Source organism: Pongo pygmaeus, chromosome 6 (assembly GCF_028885625.2).
Source record: "Pongo pygmaeus isolate AG05252 chromosome 6, NHGRI_mPonPyg2-v2.0_pri, whole genome shotgun sequence".
In the NCBI taxonomy this organism is placed as follows: Eukaryota; Metazoa; Chordata; class Mammalia; order Primates; family Hominidae; genus Pongo; species Pongo pygmaeus.
The window spans coordinates 100,761,697-100,767,826 of record NC_072379.2 but is presented as its reverse complement, the minus strand read 5'-3'; the positions used below and the strand labels follow the sequence as shown (position 1 = coordinate 100,767,826).

The following is a 6,130-nucleotide window of genomic DNA, read 5'->3' as shown; positions in this document are numbered from 1 at the left end:
CCTTTTCCCAAGACATACCCCCTTCCTGCCTGGGGACCAGACTGCCTTTGTAGGACAAGTTAGATACAAGATCAGAAATTATGGTTTAAGAGTCATGCAGCCAGAAACCCCAAGATCACTAACCCCCTCAATTGCTCCTATAGATAACATCAGTATTGTAAAACCCAATATTGGTGTTTGAGGTCTTTTTCAGACCTTGTACTCCATGGATCAGCTGGTCCCACCCAGATCAATAAACTGGCTCATCTGGTCTTGCGGCCCCCACCCAGGAACTGACTCTGCACAAGAGGACTCCTTATGATTTCATCCAACCTGACCAATCAGCACTCCCCACTCCCTGTCCCCCAACCCGCCAAATTATCCCTAAAAACCCAAGTCCCTGATTTGAGTAATAATAAAACTTTGGTTTCCTGTTCAGCCAGCTCTGCATGAGTTGAACTCTTTATTGCAATTCCTATGTCTTGATAAATCGACTCTATCTGGGCAGGGCAAAATCAACCCATTGCGCTGTTACATGAAGAAGCTTCCAACTGGCCAGATCTGGGACAATTTGAACATCAAAATACACAATGGCAATAAAGAAGTATAACCTATTAAAACAAGAAACCATAAGTCCATAGGAATATAGATACATATATATGTATATGCATATGATATCTGTGTATATACAGATATATGCATTAAAATATATACATATATTAAAATACATGTAATATATGTATTAAAAATACATATATATACGTTGAAAGTTTGAGGAACAGGACATCTAGTTTCCAAATACTATCCCACAAAATACTTATTAAGCCTGCTATATATCACTTTAATTAAGTGAACATCATCAGTAATAGGAAAAATGGAAATCATAGGATACAACCTCTTCCAGAAATGAATAACCTTAATCTAATCATGAGGAAACAGCAGACAAAACCAACTGAAGGACATTCTACAAAATAACTGAACTGTAATCTTTTAAAGTGTCAAGGTCATGAAAGCCACTGAAAGACTGAGAACTGTTCCAGAAAGGAGACTAGAGAGACATGGCAGCCAAATGCTCCACATAATCCTGTCCTGGATTCTTTTCCTACAAAGGAAGGGGTCTGAGGATTAGGTGGTAGTACTGAATCCAGGTTAGTTCCCTGATTTTGATGTTTGTACTGTGGTTATATAGGAGAATGTTCTTTTTTTTTTTTAAATAGCTTTTTCATGTCAGATGGGTAATGTCCGAACATTGTACCAAGATTCGAGGGTGGCACATGTCACATATGAGCACGTGAACACCCGATCATCACGCTTATGAACTACGAAAGGATCAAAGAATATTCCTGTTTGTACAAAATACATCCTAAAGTATCTGGGAGTAATGGGACATCAAATCAGCAGTTATTCTCAAATAGTTCAGAAAAAAATGTTTCCTATATTAAACTCCCAACTTTTCTGTAAGTTGTGATTGTTTCAAAATGGAAAAAAAAATTTTATTTTGAGACAGGGGCTCTCTCTGTCACTGGAGTGCAGTGACGTGATCACAGCTAACTGCAACCTCCACCTCCTGGGCTCAAGCAATTCTCCCACCTCAGCCTCCAGAGTAGTTGGAACTACGAGTGTGTACCACCATACTCGGATAATTTTTTAATTTTTTTGTGGAGACGGGGTCTCACTATCTTGGCAGGCTAGTCTTGAACTCCTGGGCTCAACTGATCCTTCCTCCAGGTCCTCCCAAAGTGTTGGAATTACAGGCAAGAGCAACCATGCCTGGCCTGAAATAAACATATATACTTTTTTCTTTTTTTGAGACAGAGTCTCACCCTGTCGCCCAGGCTGGAGTGCAGTGGCGCAATCTCGGCTCACTGCAACCTCCGCCTCCTGGGTTCAAGCAATTCTTCTGCCTCAGCCTCCTGAGTAGCTGGGACTACAGGAACATGCCATCGTGCCCGGCTAATTTTTTGTATTTTTAGTGGAGACAGGGTTTCACTGTGTTAGTCAGGATGATCTCAATCTCCTGACCTCGCAATCTGCCTGCCTCGGCCTCCCAGATTGCTGGGATTACAGGCGTGAGCCACTGCGCCCAGCCGAAAAATATTTTTTTAAATCATAAATGTTATCAGAAGGACTGGGTATTTCTGAAGTCTCATGAAGTTTTCTTCTTTTTCCCCCACATAAGGAACTATCATCTTGTATTGTGCTGTAGGCAAACTTTAGTAACATAGGTAAGTTTGATTTAAAACACTGAATTAAAAGATGCAAGGGCTTTACATTAGATTGCATTTTCCCCCCACTGTACTGCAAACCCATAATGAAATTAACCGCATTTATTGGCCTTGTGCTGTATGAATTTAATTCTCCAAAACTGACTGAAATAAGCCATAGTCAAATAACAGGAGAAGCTTAATGAAAAGTGTTATTTTTACCTTTTAAATGACTATCCTTTCCTCTATAATAAGAAACTTCCATTAACTGGTCTTAGGAAAAAAATTACTAAAATCAAACTTTTTTTTGCAAAATAATCATATGACTTAATTGCACAGGGAAATTGATGACAAGGAATAAATAATATCTATTACAGAAATATTTTCATTAAAATATACACATTGACTTCCTGAAATCCTTTGTGAATTTCATGAGTAGCACTTAGCCATTTTAAAAGAAATGTATGACAGATATTTGTGTGTGTGGCAGATTTTTAATGTCCAACTGCCATGAGTTCTGTATATAGATTTTTTTTCTCAAATTTCTAAACACAGTGGAAGCCACCAGAGAGAATATCTGAAGCAATTCATTAAAATCTTGGCAGCCAGACCCCAGCTCCCACTTTACCTGAAAGCTCCCTTTAATGAAGCTGAACTCTGTCCCAGCAATTCCCTCCACAGAAGACCTACTGTCACCACCTATGGAGGGGCAATTCCTGGAGGAACCAAGTCAGCCAATCGAAGGTCCTGAATAAGCAAAAACTAAGTAAATAAATTACCATCTCAAAAGTGATGGGTTAGTGTGCTCTCTTGAATGCCCCGTAGGAAAATAAATTTGATTAAAATTAAATATTTTGTTGTAAGATGTAATGCTCAAATTCAGGGGATTCTGGTGTCCCTCTGGAGAGTGTCAGTTGTGGGGGGAGGAGGGAAATGCCAGCTGTCCTATGGCTGTTGAATCACAAGAGCTTATTTTCTTTGATGGGATTTTACTTTGAAAATATGTTGTAAGTGATCATAAATGAAGGATGTGCCTCCTTGCTAAGAACATTACATTTTTCTGCATTTTTCACCTGTTTGTGGCTTTGCATGTTGTTTTTTTCACTGCTGTTCCCTCCAGCCGGTTTTGATAATGAGGGCTGGGAAATTTTTCCTGATTCCATTGCTCCACAGGAGCCTCTTGCCTCCCTCCGGTCTCCTCCCAGTGGCTATCTCTTTGGTGTCTTTGTTCTCAGCACAAAATAGTCCCTGCTAGCATTGATCAAACTTCTGTGAATACACACTGACTCATTAGCTACTTAAAGATCTTCGTTAAGCAGCTTCTTTTTTAAAATTTCAATCGTGGTTTATTTTTTATTTATCATAGCATGAATCACAATATACAAAAGAAACCTGACTTAACATGGGGTATAAAAGAATTACCATATCATAGAAAATTGTTTTGAAAAAGATTTTACTGTGCAAAAAAAAAAAAGCAAACCTCTGAACCTTTCTTTACATGAATGCTAATAATACAGATGACTTTAGAGAAATTGAAACTAGCCCAGCCTGTTCAAAAGGGGATACTTTCATCACCAAAACGGCCACAGCTCAGCTCTCTTAAAACTCGTTATTTTCTGAAAATAATCTGTAGAAGTATTGAGATTCGTAGGTAATCTTTTAAACATTTTATGAAGGATTCCATTAGTTTCCCTCTTATGTTTAATTTTTTGAACTATGTTTAATTTAAACCCTCTTCATTCTCAAAAATCTACATCTTTCCCAGATTTTAAAAGGGCCTACCTCCTCCACCACAGAATTTTTCTTTAAGAAGACAATCAGCATGTCTGTCTTTTTAGTCAAGATCCATCTCTGGGTCTGCTAGAAGAGAGACTATGGAGACAAATTAGAGCCCATGGGAAAGCGATATCTCTGTCCCCTGCTTGGAAGCAGCATGCCATCAGAATGCTTAGTACTAATAGCAAACTGAACCCTGTAATGTGTCACCTTTCTCTTCAGGGCCTCCAGCTTTCCAAATGTCCGTCTTATCTGTGTCCACCCCCGGGAGCAGATAGTACAGTTTCCCATGTTCTTTGATAGTATCAAAACTTTGTCACTTAAGAAAAAGCCTGATATTTACACCAGGTTGGCCAAATGCTCAGCTGAGTCTCAAGAGGGTAAAGAATTTCAGGCATTTAAAAAAAAAGAAAAGAAAAAGGCCAGCAATAGAGTCATGTATTTAGTACTTGACTCAGAGTTAACAGGCCTGGATTCTTGAGGCAGCCCTGGCATGAACAGGCTTTGTGACCTTAGGCAAGTTGCTTAACTTTTCTGAACTTGGTTTTCTCATTTGTAAAATAAAAGAAGTTGAACTATGATCCCCAAGGCCCCATTTGCTTATCAACAGTGCTGATTCTTAACTATAGTAGCAATAAGATCATCAAAAAAATTCACTTCCCAATCCCTGTCACCAAGTTCATATGCGGAGAGACAGAGGGGCTTAGGAGAAAACTGCAACCTAGTAACCAAGGAAACATGAAAATTTTAACAGTGAAAGACATCCTGTGTAGCAAATTCTACAAAGTGAACCAGGAAAATAGAATTAAGGATGAAAAAATAGGCTGGGTGCGGTGGCTCACGCCTGTAATCCCAGCACTTTGGGAGACTGAGAGAGGCGGATCACAAGGTCAAGAGATCGAGACCATCCTGGCCAACATGGTGAAACTCTGTCTCTACTAAAAATACAAAAATTAGCTGGGCATTTTGGCATGCGCCTGTAGTCCCAGCTACTCGGGAGGCTGAGGCAGGAGAATTGCTTGAACCCGGGAGGCAGAGGTTGCAGTGAGCCAAGATTGTGCCACTGCACTCTAGCCTGGTGACAGAGCAAGACTCCGTCTCAAAAAATAAAACAGGAAGTAGTAGGGAGAGTTTTCAGAAACTCTCTTCTACTCCCTAACTCACCCTCAAAAATCAAATTGTAGGTTTCCCCACAGATCTCTGGAAAAAAATGCTTGATAGTTCTCTGGGGTAAACTCTTCTATTTGATCTAAGATTCAGGTAGTGTTAACTTTTGCTTCAAATGCCTTAGTCAAGATTGCTTTTACTGTTAGAAAAATCCTAACTCCTTACATACTGATTATATGCAATCTAGGTAAGCCAAGCCTTCTGCCCTGTTTGCCTTTCAGAAGTCTCTTTCATGTATGTAGCTGAATAGTAATCTCATAAAATAATATTGGAATGAATAAAGACCCAGATGTCTCAGGTCGTTCCATCCACACAGTTTCCTCTTTCTCCTTCCTATATTTACATATTAATTTTAAGTCACAGGTGAAAATTAAAGCCTGCTGTCTCTCAGTCTCTCTTTGATATTGCAAAGAAATGTTACAAAGCTTCCTAAGGGAAGGTTTCTTGCAGGAAATAGTGACTCCCAGTATGATTAGTCCCCAAATCTGCCTGCTAGGCTGAGTGAAGAGGACTGAAATGCTCTGTAGGTCACAAGGTCATAAACCTCAGGAAGCTGGCCACACTGTCAGGCATTCTCCGCCAAGGACTGGGGGATGTGGGTTCCTATTAGAAGCCAGGTCACCACCAGCTGAAATTGAAACATACATCATAGTCACATCCTGTTTAAGTGAAAGCCAACTTCTATTTCCTGGAATTGCTTTTTATCTGAGGAGAGGGAGTGATTGGGGTGTAGTTAAGGGTAGCTAAGTTGCATCTCATCCCTTGGAATGGGAAGCATGCAGATTAACAGGGGATGTTGGGGACTGCTCTGGAGCATCTTGTCTCTCAGCCATCTCTAGCACACGTCTCACCCTCCCTTGTTCACCTCTCCCAAGTTCTTGTGTGAGCATTCTGGGCGCAGGGAGGTCAAGAGGAAAATGGGGGAAAGTAGTGGGAAGGGTAAGTGAGATGAGAGATGGTAATGATAGGGATCAAATCCTTTTTAGGCCTCCTGTCCCTTGTTT

The 6,130-nt window shown here is 40.2% G+C and overlaps 1 non-coding gene across 1 annotated transcript; it reads right to left on the bottom strand.

The window, feature by feature from the left end:
- Positions 1 to 1,204: 1,204 nt before the first annotated feature.
- On the bottom strand, positions 1,205 to 1,310 carry LOC129041848 (small nucleolar RNA U13). Its single transcript, XR_008503979.1, has one exon. It is a non-coding gene; the product is annotated as a small nucleolar RNA U13 (small nucleolar RNA).
- Between the last annotated feature and the right edge of the window lie 4,820 nt (positions 1,311 to 6,130).